We start from the raw sequence: 14504 nt of genomic DNA on the forward strand, positions 1-14504 counted from the left end.
TGCATGTCAACAAGCTACTGTTTCTGCACTCACTGCAGGAATTTGCTCTTCAAATAGAGGATGAACATGTTGTTTCTGTCTCTCAGTGCAAGCATTCATCAACAAGTCCTGTTTGGATTTCCATGAGAGCTGCTCTGCTGGATGGAGGATGCATGAGTCAAATGAGATTAAGAGCAAATAAAAAGGTAGATTAGACGTGCACCTTCCTGTTTTTTCCTCCGATCGTCTTTGGCATGAGAGTTTCACACCCAGCTGAAAACACCTGAGGCTCTTCTGCAGGTCTGAGCAGAAACTGCATTTCTGACATGATCCGACTGCTCCCTTCACAAGCTGCAATTAGATACAGCCTATATATTGTTTTTGTCTATTCAGCACTTCTTACCCCAAAACTGAATTTCTTTGGAGGAAAAGGAGACAAGCACACAAATCTGTAGACGTACAACGTATGTACCGTATTTTTTGGACTATAAGTCGCAGTTTTTTTCATAGTTTGGCCGGGTGTGCGACTTATACTCTGGAGCAACTTATGTGTGAAATTATTAACACATTACCGTAAAATATCAAATAATATTATTTAGCTCATTCACGTAAGAGTCTAGACGTACAAACCCCGTTTCCATATGAGTTGGGAAATTGTGTTAGATGTAAATATAAACGGAATACAATGATTTGCAAATCCTTTTCAACCCATATTCAATTGAATGCACTACAAAGACAAGATATTTGATGTTCAAACTCATAAACTTTATTTTATTTTTTGCAAAAATAATTAACTTAGAATTTCATGGCTGCAACACGTGCCAAAGTAGTTGGGAAAGGGCATGTTTACCACTGTGTTACATGGCCTTTCCTTTTAACAACACTCAGTAAACGTTTGGGAACTGAGGAGACACATTTTTAAGCTTCTCAGGTGGAATTCTTTCCCATTCTTGCTTGATGTACAGCTTACTCAGTGGCCTAGTGGTTAGAGTGGCCTAGTGGTTAGAGTGTCCGCCCTGAGCTCGGTAGGTTGTGAGTTCAAATCCCGGCCGAGTCATACCAAAGACTATAAAAATGGGACCCATTACCTCCCTGCTTGGCACTCAGCATCAAGGGTTGGAATTGGGGGTTAAATCACCAAAAATGATTCCCGGGCGCGGCCACCGCTGCTGCCCACTGCTCCCCTCACCTCCCAGGGGGTGATCAAGGGTGATGGGTCAAATGCAGAGAATAATCTCGCCACACCTAGTGTGTGTGTGTGACAATCATTGGTACTTTAACTTTTAACTTTTAAGTTGTTCAACAGCCGGGGGTCTCCGTTGTGATATTTTAGGCTTCATAATGCGCCACACATTTTCAATGGGAGACAGGTCTGGACTGCAGGCAGGCCAGTCTAGTACCCGCACTCTTTTACTATGAAGCCACGTTGACGTAACACGTGGCTTGGCATTGTCTTGCTGAAATAAGCAGGGGCGTCCATGGTAACGTTGCTTGGATGGCAACATATACTGCTCCAAAACCTGTATGTACCTTTCAGCATTAATGGCGCCTTCACATATGTGTAAGTTACCCATATCTTGGACACTAATACACCCCCATACCATCACACATGCTGGCTTTTCAACTTTGCACCTATAACAATCCGGATGATTCTTTCCTCTTTGGTCCGGAGTACACAACGTCCACAGTTTCCAAAAACAGTTTGAAATGTGGACTCGTCAGACCACAGAACACTTTTCCACTTTGTATCAGTCCATCTTAGATGAGCTCAGGCCCAGCGAAGCCGACGACGTTTCTGGGTGTTGTTGATAAACGGTTTTTGCCTTGTATAGGAGAGTTTTAACTTGCACTTACAGATGTAGCGACCAACTGTAGTTACTGACAGTGGGTTTCTGAAGTGTTCCTGAGCCCATGTGGTGATATCCTTTACACACTGATGTCGCTTGTTGATGCAGTACAGCCTGAGGGATCCAAAGTCATGGGCTTAGCTGCTTACGTGCAGTGATTTCTCCAGATTCCCTGAACCCTTTGATGATATTACGGACCGTAGATGGTGAAATCCCTAAATTCCTTGCAATAGCTGGTTGAGAGAGGTTTTTCTTAAACTGTTCAACAATTTGCTCACGCATTTGTTGACAAAGTGGTGACCCTCGCCCCATCCTTGTTTGTGAATGACTGAGCATTTCATTGAATCTACTTTTATACCCAATCATGGCACCCACCTGTTCCCAACTAGCCCGTTCACCTGTGGGATGTTCCAAATAAGTGTTTGATGAGCATTCCTCAACTTTATCAGTATTTATTGCCACCTTTCCCAACTTCTTTGTCACGTGTTGCTGGCATCAAATTCTAAAGTTAATGATTATTTGCAAAAAAAAAAAAGTTTATCAGTTTGAACATCAAATTTGTTGTCTTTGTAGCATATTCAACTGAACATGGGTTGAAAATGATTTGCAAATCATTGTATTCCATTTATATTTACATCTAACACAATTTCCCAACTCATATGGAAACGGGGTTTGTATAAGATTTCATGGGATTTAGCGATTAGGAGTGACAGATTGTTTGGTAAACGTATAGCATGTTCTATATGTTATAGTTATTTGAATGACTCTTACCATAATATGTTACGTTAACATACCAGGCACGTTCTCAGTTGGTTATTTATGCCTCATATAACGTACACTTATTCAGCCTGTTGTTCACTATTCTTTATTTATTTTAAATTGCCTTTTACATGTCTATTCTTGGTGTTGGGTTTTATCAAATAAATGTCCCCCAAAAATGTGACTTATACTCCAGTGCGACTTATGTATGTTTTTTTCCTTCTTTATTATGCATTTTCGGCCGGTGCGACTTATACTCCGGAGCGACTTATACTCCGAAAAATGCGATAGTCGTGTTGTTTCTGCAGGTGCAAAACTGATACTATGTTAAAAGGGCTGTTTGCAACTTGCTCAAAGTTACAATCTTTAAACCAAAAGTTATATAAAAAAACACCACCGACAGGTTTATGTTACCATTACTGGTTTAATAGTACCTGTACATAAATATGTTTTTCAAATGTCTTTATTTAAAATGTTATTTTTGAAATTATATCAAATTAAACCACATTAAATTATTTTAAAATTGAAAAATTGTACAAACCCCAAAACCAGTGAAGTTGGCACGTTGTGTAAGTCGTAAATAAAAACAGAATACAATGATTTGCAAATCCTTTTCAACTTACACTATATTGCCATAAGTATTTGCCCACCCATCCAAATGATGAGAATCAGGTGTCCTAATCACTTGGCCCGGCCACAGGTGTATAAAATCAAGCACTTAGGCATGGAGACTGTTTCTACAAACATTAGTGAAAGAATGGGCCGCCCAGTGTGGAACTGTCATAGGATGCCACCTGTGCAACACATTTCAATCGTGAAATTTCCTCACTCCTAAATATTCCAAAGTCAACGGTTGGCTTTATTATAAGAAAATGGAAGAGTTTGGGAACAACAGCAACTCAGCCACCAAGTGGTAGGCCACGTAAACTGACTGAGGGAGGTCAGCGGATGCTGAAGCGCATAGTGCAAAGACTTTCTGCACAGTCAGTTGCTACAGAGCTCCAAACTTCATGTGACCTTCCAATTAGCCCACGTACAAGACGCAGAGAGCTTCAGGGAATGGGTTTCCATTGCCGGGCAGCTGCATCTAAGCCATACATCACCATTTATTTTATATGAACATTTATGACGTCGTTGGGGCCTGGTACAACAACCACACTTTTCCCCCTATTTTGAAGACCCTGTATGACACTTTGGAAAGTTAACGGCCTCCAAACACACGTCTACAGTTTGAAAACAGCTACTTCTATTCAAATCTGTTTTTAATATTAAAATCACAATCAGCTTTATTGGCCGAGTATGTTTAACATACAAGGAATTTGATTTTGTAGGCTTTGCGCTCTTGTTTAAAGTAAAAAAAAACAAATTTTAACGATTAACTAAAAATATAAACAAGTACCGTATTTTTCGGACTATAAGTCGCAGTTTTTTTCATAGTTTGGCCGGGCTCCAGTGGGACTTATATATATATTTTTCCTTTTTTATTATGCATTTTCGGCAAGTGCGACTTATACTCCGGTGCGATTTATACTCCGAAAAAACGGTACTTAAATAAATAATATGTGAAAAAGCTATAAATTAATTTTTGTCTTCAAAATTAGACATTAGGACAGTGGTTCTTAACCTTGTTGGAGGTACCGAACCCCACCAGTTTCATATGCGCATTCACCGAACCCTTCTTTAGTGAAAAATATATATACCGTATTTTTCGGACTATAAGTCACAGTTTTTTTCATAGTTTGGCCGGGATCCAGTGCGATTTATATATGTTTTTTTCCTTCTTTATTATGCATTTTCGGCAGGTGCGACTTATACTCCGGTGCGACTTATACTCCGAAAAATACGGTATATATATTTTTTCAAATTCAAGAAAAAGTCGTATGTTTTTTTACTGGTGCACAGAATGAACCATGCATGAACATCACCTTGTTCAAAGAACAAAACCAACACAGTGCATAAACTCACAACAAATTACACACCTTACACACATTGCCATGAATTGATTAACGTGGACCCCGACTTAAACAAGTTGAAAAACTTATTGGGGTGTTACCATTTAGTGGTCAATTGTACGGAATATGTACTGTACTGTGTAAACTGTACTGTGTAATCTCTTCCTTTGCAATCTGCTAGTAATAGTTTCAATCAATCAATCAAAAAACCTGCAAATCAGATGGAAAATTAGAGGGAACATTGTTTGAGGGTATCCATAATACGCTGATAGGGAGAAGTTTTTATTTACGCGATAAGTCGGATGTCTCTTTACCTCCGTGGTGGAGGCTCCGCCGAACCCCTGAGGCCGACTCACCGAACCCCTAGGATTCGATCGAACCCAGGTTAAGAACCACTGGGTTAGAGTTAGGGTTAGAGGGTTAGGGTTATAATAAGGCCATGCCGAATAAGGCATTAATAAGTACTTATTAATGACTAGTTAAGAGCCAATATGTTACTAATTTGCATGTTAACAAGCAACTAATTAATGGTGAATATGTTCCCCATACTAAAGTGTTACCATGTTTTATTACTGGTGCACAAAATGAACCGTGCATGAACATCACCTTGTTCAAACAACAAAACCAACACAGTGCATAAACTCACAACAAATGACACACCTGCAAATCAGTCTGACTTCTGCTGTTGCCGTATCCGTAATACGCCGATAGGGAGACGTTTTTATTTACACGATGAGTCGGGTGTGTCTTGACCTCCGCCGAACCCTTGAGCCCGACTCACCGAACCCTTAGGGTTCGATCGAAACCAGGTTAAAGGGGAACATTATCACCAGACCTATGTAAGCGTCAATATATACCTTGATGTTGCAGAAAAAAGACCATATGTTTTTTTAACCGATTTCCGAACTCTAAATGGGTGAATTTTGGCAAATTAAACGCCTTTCTATTGTTGTGACGTCACATCGGGAAGCAATCCGCCATTTTCTCAAACACCGAGTCAAATCAGCTCTGTTATTTTCTGTTTTTTCGACTGTTTTCCGTACCTTGGAGACATCATGCCTCGTCGGTGTGTTGTCGGAGGGTGTAACAACACGAACAGGGACAGATTCAAGTTGCACCAGTGGCCCAAAGATGCGAAAGTGGCAAGAAATTGGACGTTTGTTCCGCACACTTTACCGACGAAAGCTATGCTACGACAGAGATGGCAAGAATGTGTGGATATCCTGCGACACTCAAAGCAGATGCATTTCCAACGATAAAGTCAAAGAAATCTACCGCCAGACCCCCATTGAATCTGCCGGAGTGTGTGAGCAATTCAGGGACAAAAGACCTCGGTAGCACGGCAAGCAATGGTGGCAGTTTGTTCCCGCAGACGAGCGAGCTAAACCCCCTGGATGTCTTGGCTCACACCGTCCCTTATGCCACCGAAGATGATCAAGAGAAGAATATCGACCCTAGCTTCCCTGGCCTGCTGACATCAACTCCAAAACTGGACAGATCAGCTTTCAGGAAAAGATAGCGGATGAGGGTATGTCTACAGAATATATTAATTGATGAAAATTGGGCTGTCTGCACTATCAAAGTGCATGTTGTTGCCAAATGTATTTCATATGCTGTAAACCTAGTTCATAGTTGTTGGTTTCCTTTAATGCCAAACAAACACATACCAATCGTTGGTTAGAAGGCGATCGCCGAATTCGTCCTCGCTTTCTCCCGTGTCGCTGGCTGTCGTGTCGTTTTCGTCGGTTTCGCTTGCATACGGTTCAAACCGATATGGCTCAATAGCTTCAGTTTCTTCTTCAATTTCGGTTTCGCTACCTGCCTCCACACTACAACCATCCGTTTCAATACATGCGTAATCCGTTGAATCGCTTAAGCCGCTGAATTCCGAGTCTGAATCCGAGCTAATGTCGCTATAGCTTGCTGTTCTATGCACCATGTTTGTTTGTGTTGGCATCACTATGTGACGTCACAGGAAAATGGACGGGTGTATATAACGATGGTTAAAATCAGGCACTTTGAAGCTTTTTTTAGGGATATTGCGTGATGGGTAAAATTTTGAAAAAAACTTCGAAAAATAAAATAAGCCACTGGGAACTGATTTTTAATGGTTTTAACCCTTCTGAAATTGTGATAATGTTCCCCTTTAAGAACCACTGCACTAAAATCAATCAAGAATATAAATTGTAGCAGTCAGTAATGATGGAATCATACAAATTTTGAGGAAAACAAGATGGAATATCCCTCAATAACTTTCCATTTCCAAAGCTAACACCTGCATCAGAGTAGATATGTTCATTAGTCTGCAGTTACAAGGGAGTGTTCACACCTTGGATAGCTGTTGCACCAGGTGGATTAACATGAATCACGGCTCCAACACAAGATGTTGACTGAAACAAAGGAGAGGATTATCAAACTTCTTTAAGAAGGGTAATCATCACGCAATGTTGCAAAAGATGTGGATTGTTCACAGTCAGCTGTGCCTGAAATCTTGACCAAGTACAAACAACATGGGAAAGTTGTGAAAGGCAAGCATCCTGGTAACCAAGGAAAACATCAACGTGTCAAGACAGAAAACTTAAAGAAATTTCTCAGCGTGTGTTTATTCGAGCCGGCACGTTAATACACTGACACACAACATCCGGATTCCCATCATGCATTGCTTCAAAATTACGGCAAGTTGTAATGTCCAAAATTTCCAGCCGGACAAACAATATTGGGGGCATGCCTTAAAGGCACCGCCTTTAGCGTCCTCTCACCCGAAAAGGACACTATTATATATGTCTCCGTTATCTATAGGTTCATCTATAACCCATAACACGGTGGCCGAATGGATATAGTCACTCATGAACGGTCAGAGAAGCACAAGGCGGCGGCAACGCAAGCAACATCCCGTTCTCATTTGCGGATGTTTTCAACAAATCCGTGAAGGATATGTTCCCGGATTCAGAGATCGCTCGCCAGTACTCAAATGGCAGAACAAAGGCTACTCAAATAGTGAAAGGTAAGTGTTTTTTTTTTTTTTAAGGTAAGCAGTAAGTACAGTACAGTTAGTAGAACAACTGGGTTTTCATTACTGTTTACTGTACTATATATATATATATATATATATATATATATATATATATATATATATATATATATATATATATATATATATATATGAGAAATACTTTAATTTCAGTGAATTCTAGCTATAAATATACTCCTCCTAAGCTAAACATGTAGTCTCTTCTCACAGATAGGGATATCACCTTTGCATACCAAGGTCCAATTTTATTGCCTTTTCTTCCGCGAGAATTAATCCAATCCAAACACAAATGTCAATACTAAAGGGCCCTATGTTATTATGTGCCCAAACTGAAATACCTACTAGTTAAACTGGTGGTTTGCTTTTTCTTGGATGAATATAAACAGTCACCATATGCAAGACATAATGTGAGTTAATTAATTCACTTCAAAAGTCATATTCAGTATATAACAAATAATATAACATATCTGCATTGGGCAAACTGATGATGCTTGAACTTTTGTTTGATGCTGTTCTAATGAGATTTATGAAGACGACTGCCTGAAGAAAACATGCACATTTCCATAGTCATTGATCAATCAATCGATCAATGTTTACTTATATAGCCCTAAATTACGAGTGTCTCAAAGGGCTGCACAAGCCACAACGACATCCTTGGCTCAGATCCCACATCAGGGCAAGAAAAAACTCAAGCCAATGGGATGACAATTCGAAACCTTGGAGGGGACCGCAGATGGCGACCGGTGCAATGGACGTCGAGTGGATCGAGCATAATATTGTAAGAGTCCAGTCCATAGTGGATCTAACATAATATTGTGAGAGTCCAGTCCATAGTGGATCTATTATAAAAGTGAGAGTCCAGTCCATAGTGGATCGAGCATAATATTGTGAGAGTCCAGTCCATAGTGGATCTAACATAATATTGTGAGAGTCCAGTCCATAGTGGATCTATCATAATAGTGTGAGAGTCCAGTCCATAGTGGATCTAACATAATATTGTGAGAGTCCAGTCCATAGTGGATCTATCATAATAGTGAGAGTCCAGTCCATAGTGGATCGAGCATAATATTGCAATCAATGTTTACTTATATAGCCTTAAATCATGAGTGTCTCAAAGGGCTGCACAAGCCACAACGACATTGTATCCTTTTCGTGATTTGAACGGATCGTACAGCCGAAAACAACACAACCATAGGGCATTTTTTTCTTCGAGAAAGGCTAAATGGCGCCTGGTACCCATTCAAAACAGAGCTAGCTTGACCACCACCAGTATTAATCGGGCTGGACGTGAGCCGGACGTGACGTCAGTGACATCCCAGGGATAAATGCTCAAGTTTACATTGACATTTTGGGCACTTTTCTTATTCAATCAATCTTAAAGATAACTTAGATGTTGACATTAAGCTAAACACGTAGTCTCTTCTCACGGATAGGGCTATCACCTTTGCATACCAAGGTCCAATTTTATTGCCTTTTCTTACACGAGAACTAATCTAATTCAAACATAAATGTCAATACTAAAAATCCCTATGTTAATATGTGCCCAAACTAGTTGGGGATGGTGACATAATTTTTAAGAAATATAATCACGGTCAATGTCATCATGGCCTGGAAAAATAGTCCAGATCTCAATCCAATAGAAATTCTGAGGTGGAAATTGAAAAAAATGGTCCTTGACAAGAGTGTAACCTGCAAAGCTGATCTGACAACAGCAATCAGAGAAAGTTGGAGCAAGATTGATGAAGAATACTCTGTCACTCGTTAATTCCATGCCTCAGGGACAGCAGGCTGTTACAAAAGCCAGAGGTGATGCAACAAAGTACCAGTGGAGTGTTGTAGGGTTTTTTTCATGATTCTATAATTTTTTGTTAAAAATATTAGCTCCAAATCTCTGCGTGTGCATGGTGTGTTGCATAAAGACAATTAGACACTCAAAAACTTGCACTTACGCGTTTGACAATGAATGGAATTGTTTCTTACACCGAGGCATGCAGTCTGTTGGAAAACACTTGTATCTATTTGTGTGTGTCTTTCATCATTTTGCTGCACTGTTACTTCACGACTGTGTCACGTATGAACATTACATTGCGATCACTGTCATATAGGTTTCTAGAGCAGCCAGCTGACACGCTCGCTTTGGATGGGAACTAAGCATAATGTCTTTACTTGGCGAGAGATCTGGCGCTTAAATTTAGATTTAAGATTTAGATTTAACATTCAAGTCTAGATTTAACATTTATCACTCACATTTAGATTATGGATTTATATGTACCGTTTAGCATTTAGGTTTGGATGTAAGATTTAGATTTAGATTCAACATTAATGTTTAGATTTAACATTTATATTTATATTTAATATTTAGATATAACATTTAGATTTTTATATTTAACATTTAGGTTTAGTTTTAACATTTAGTGCTCACATTTAGATTTACATTAAAAATTTAGATTTAAGATTTAGATTTAACACTTGGGTTTAAATTTAGCATTTAACCCTTTGATTTAAATTTAAGATGTAGATTTAAGATTTAGATGTAAGATTTAGGTTTTGATTTATCATATAGGTTTAGATTTAACCTTTATATTTAGATTTACCATTTTGGTTTAGATTTAACATTTAGATTTAGATCTAATATTTAGATTTAGATTTAATATTTACGCTTAGATTTACATCCAGATTTAAATTTAACATTTAGATTTATGTTTAAGATTCAGGTTTAGATATAATATATAGATTGAACATTTAGATTTAACATTTAGATTCAAGAGTTTGATTCAGCATTTAGATTTAATAATTAGATATAATATTTAGAGTCAACATTTGATATTAAGTTAAATGTGATGAAAATTAGCCAAATGTGAGGAAAAGTAAGTTAAATGTACAAAAAGCGAGTTAAATCTAAAAAGCATGTCTGCTAGAAAAGTGTGACTCAACCTTTACAGTGGGCACCCCATAATAAATCAATATCTTTGTTATTAGTACCGTATTTTTCGGAGTATATGTCGCACCTGCCGAAAATGCATAATAAAGAAGGGAAAAAACATATATAAATCGCAAACTATGAAAAAAACTGCGACCTATAGTCCGAAAAATACGGTACACAGTTTTGTGTTTTTAAACTGCAAGTACATTCACTATATGTATTAAACACAATTCAAATCAAAAGTAAAATTATGAATTACTTAATAATATTTGAATAAGCACCTCTCTTCTGGAAAAGGTTTGATCCTGAGTTTAAAAACGTTAAGAACTCCTGATCCGTGTCTCCAACATGACATCATTGTCTAATTTGCATAATTGACCATGATGCATGTGCATGTCATAAAAAAAAAGTACCCAAGAGATATATCCCTCACTTCTCTTTTGTAAAGCTAATCTGTACAGCGTATACATGCATCTACATCAACAGTAGGACATATTGAGGATAAAAAAGTAGAAGGAGGAAAGCGCTCAAAAGTAAGGCTCTACTTGTCAAAATGTGCTAGCTCGATGCTGGATATGCCATATACATGCTACTGATTAGAATTTGCGATTTTACATAGCGAATTCAATGACTCCATATTTGGTAATGAAAACCACAACTAAGATGGACGATACAATTAAAAACAGCTGGTGTGCAATAAAAACAACACTAACAGTATAAACACTTTTATACCCAATCATGGGTGCCATGATTGGGTATAAAAGCAGCTTCCATGAAATGCTCAGTCCAGGGGCGTCACTAGCTTTTAAGGACAGGGGGTCTTAGCCCCCAGGAGATGCACAGGATGCGAGCGAACGTAGCGCACGAGCACAACACTTCACAAACGGCTAACAAAGACTTACAAATTATTCATTGTTATTATTATTATTATTTCAGTCGGTTTATTTTCAATCTGTGTTCAGTACAACAACACACATGGGTTTGCACAGTGACATTAAATTATATATATATATATATATATATATATATATATATATATATATATATAAAAATATATTTATATATATATATAAATATATTTATATATATATATAAATATATATATATATATATATATATATATATATATAAATATATATAAATATATTTATATATATATATAAATATATTTATATATATATATATATATAAATATATATATATATATATATATATATATATATATATATAAATATATTTATATATATATATATATATATAAATATATATATATATATATATATATATATATATATATATATATATATATATATATATATATATATATATATATATATATATACTGTATATATATATTAGGGCTGTCAAATGATTAAAATAATTTTCCGCGATCAGTTAACTCAAAGTGAATCGCAGATAGGTATAATTTTTCATCATTAATAAGTGTACCCAAGACAGATCATTTTCACTGGGGGTTGGCTTCATTTGTGACAATGTTTTAACCTTCTCTATTAAATAATAAAATGTAATATTGAGCCTGCTAATCATTCTGAAATTGGCAACTCGACCAGAACATATTATAAAATAATTTACAGATTATTTCAGCCAGCCAGAACGCTACAATACATTATATTACATTATTTTGTTAGGTTTGGTGGCTAACACGAAGCCGTACATCAAGGAGAAACCCTAAATGTAGTTTAACTAGATGTAAAGCCTAGCGCTTCTATTTTGAAGTGTGCGATTGGTTTGAGAAAGTGTCATGACAAGTTTTAATGTTGGATCAACTGGTGCAATAAAAAAAAAGTCTCCTTTCGACTGTCTTTCATTTCTGTTGAACTTTTATGTCATCTTACTTACTAAATCAGTCACAGTAACAATCTACTATAAATGTTATGTTATCACTGCAACTTAACTGCAAACCTGAACACTGAAGTGAAGCACCACCCACATCGAGAATGACGCGCTCAGCAGATGTTTGCTGCAGGCTTGAGCCCCCCTAAAATAGGCCTAGCAACGCCAATGGCTCAGTCATTCACAAACAAGGATGGAGCGAGGGTCACCACTTTGTGAACAACTGCGTGAGCAAATTGTCGAACAGTTTAAGAACAACATTTCTCAATGAGCTATTGCAAGCAATTTAGGGATTTCCCCATCTACGGTCCGTAATATCATCAAAAGGTTCAGAGGATCTGGAGAAATCACTGCACGTAAGCGGCAATGCCCGTGACCTTCGATCCCTCAGGCGGTACTGCATCAACGTCTGTAAGTGCAAGTTACTATGCAAAGCGAAAGCCATTTATCAACAACACCCAGAAACGCCGCCGGCTTTGCTGGGCCCGAGCTCATCTAAGATGGACTGATGCAAAGTGGAAAAGTGTTCTGTGGTCTGACGAGTCCACATTTCAAATTGTTTGTGGAAACTGTGGACGTCTGTAACAAAGAGGAAAAGAACCATCCGGACTGTTATAGGCGCAAAGTTCAAAAGCCAGCATCTGTGATGGTATGGGGGTGTATTAGTGCCCAAGGCATGGGTAACTTACACATTTGTGAAGGCACCATTAATGCTGAAAGGTACATACAGGTGTTGGAGCAACATTTGTTGCCATCCAAGCAACGTTATCATGGACGCCCCTGCTTATTTCAGCAAGACAATGCCAAGCCACGTGTTACGTCAACGTGGCTTCACAGTAAAAGAGTGCGGGTACTAGACTGGCCTGCCTGTAGTCCAGACCTGTCTCCCATTGAAAATGTGTGGCGGATTATGAAGCCTAAAATACCACAACAGAGACCCCCGGACTGTTGAACAACTTAAGCTGTACATCAAGCAAGAATGGGAAAGAATTCCACCTGAAAACCTTCAAAAATGGGTCTCCTCAGTTCCCAAATGTTTACTGAGTGTTGTTAAAAGGAAAGGCCATGTAACACAGTGGTAAAAATGCCCCCGTGCCATTTTTTTTGCAATGTGTTGCTGCCATTAAATTCTAAGTTAATGATTATCATTATGTTCTGTTTTTATTTACGATTTACACAACGTGCCAACTACACTGGTTTTGGGTTTTGTATGTAATACTTGCAAATTAGATTCAGACAACAAGATATAACAAGCACAGCGATTCTTATCAGAGTTAAATGTTAAATAAAAACAAATCTGGTATCAGTATTAAACAAATTAACATTTATTCCCACATGAACACACACAAAAGTGCTGAAAATGGAGTACCAGTATCGATTCACAGGTGCCATAAATTTGCACAGTATCTGTTCAAATGTGAAAGGTGTTCAGCCCTACCGCCTAGTGAGGACCCCTGCCCTGCTCTACATTGTCTATAATGCACTGTCAACAGAGATTGACTCCTGCTCACCTGTGCCTCTAAAGAGGACAGGTCGTCAGATAATAAATGGATGACTGTCAAAGAATGGAATTTTAACAGGCGAGGGCGTGTTCACTTTCAAATTCCACTGTATTAGTGTAGTTTGAGCAGAGGAGTGTAGTACACGCTACATCTACTCATTTACATTTATTCAAGTCACTTTTTGAATAAATTGTACTCATCAAAGTAGTTTCAATACAACATACTTTTTACATTTAGTTGAGTATTTTTGTGACAAAGAAACACCACTTTTACATTAAATTGAGTTTTATTCCAATTGCTAGATTTACCTATATAAACATATTTATACAGTCATCTTTTGATTACTGCTTGCAGACATGTTCATTTGTCTTGTTAGAGAGATTTCTTCCAGTAGGCACTATCACATGACTCTGTCTTACCAATCAAACGGAGCCTGGCATACTACAAACCCCAAAACCAGTGAAGTTGGCAAGTTGTGTAAATGGTAAATAAAAACAGAATACAATGATTTGCAAATCCTTTTCAACTTATATTCAATTGAATAGACTGCAAAGACAAGATATTTAATGTTCGAATTGAAAAACTTTGTTATTTTTGGCAAATATTAGCTCACTTGGAATTTGATGCCTGCAACATGTTTCAAAAAAGCTGGCACAA

Source organism: Nerophis lumbriciformis, linkage group LG27 (genome assembly GCF_033978685.3).
Source record: "Nerophis lumbriciformis linkage group LG27, RoL_Nlum_v2.1, whole genome shotgun sequence".
NCBI lineage: Eukaryota > Metazoa > Chordata > Actinopteri > Syngnathiformes > Syngnathidae > Nerophis > Nerophis lumbriciformis.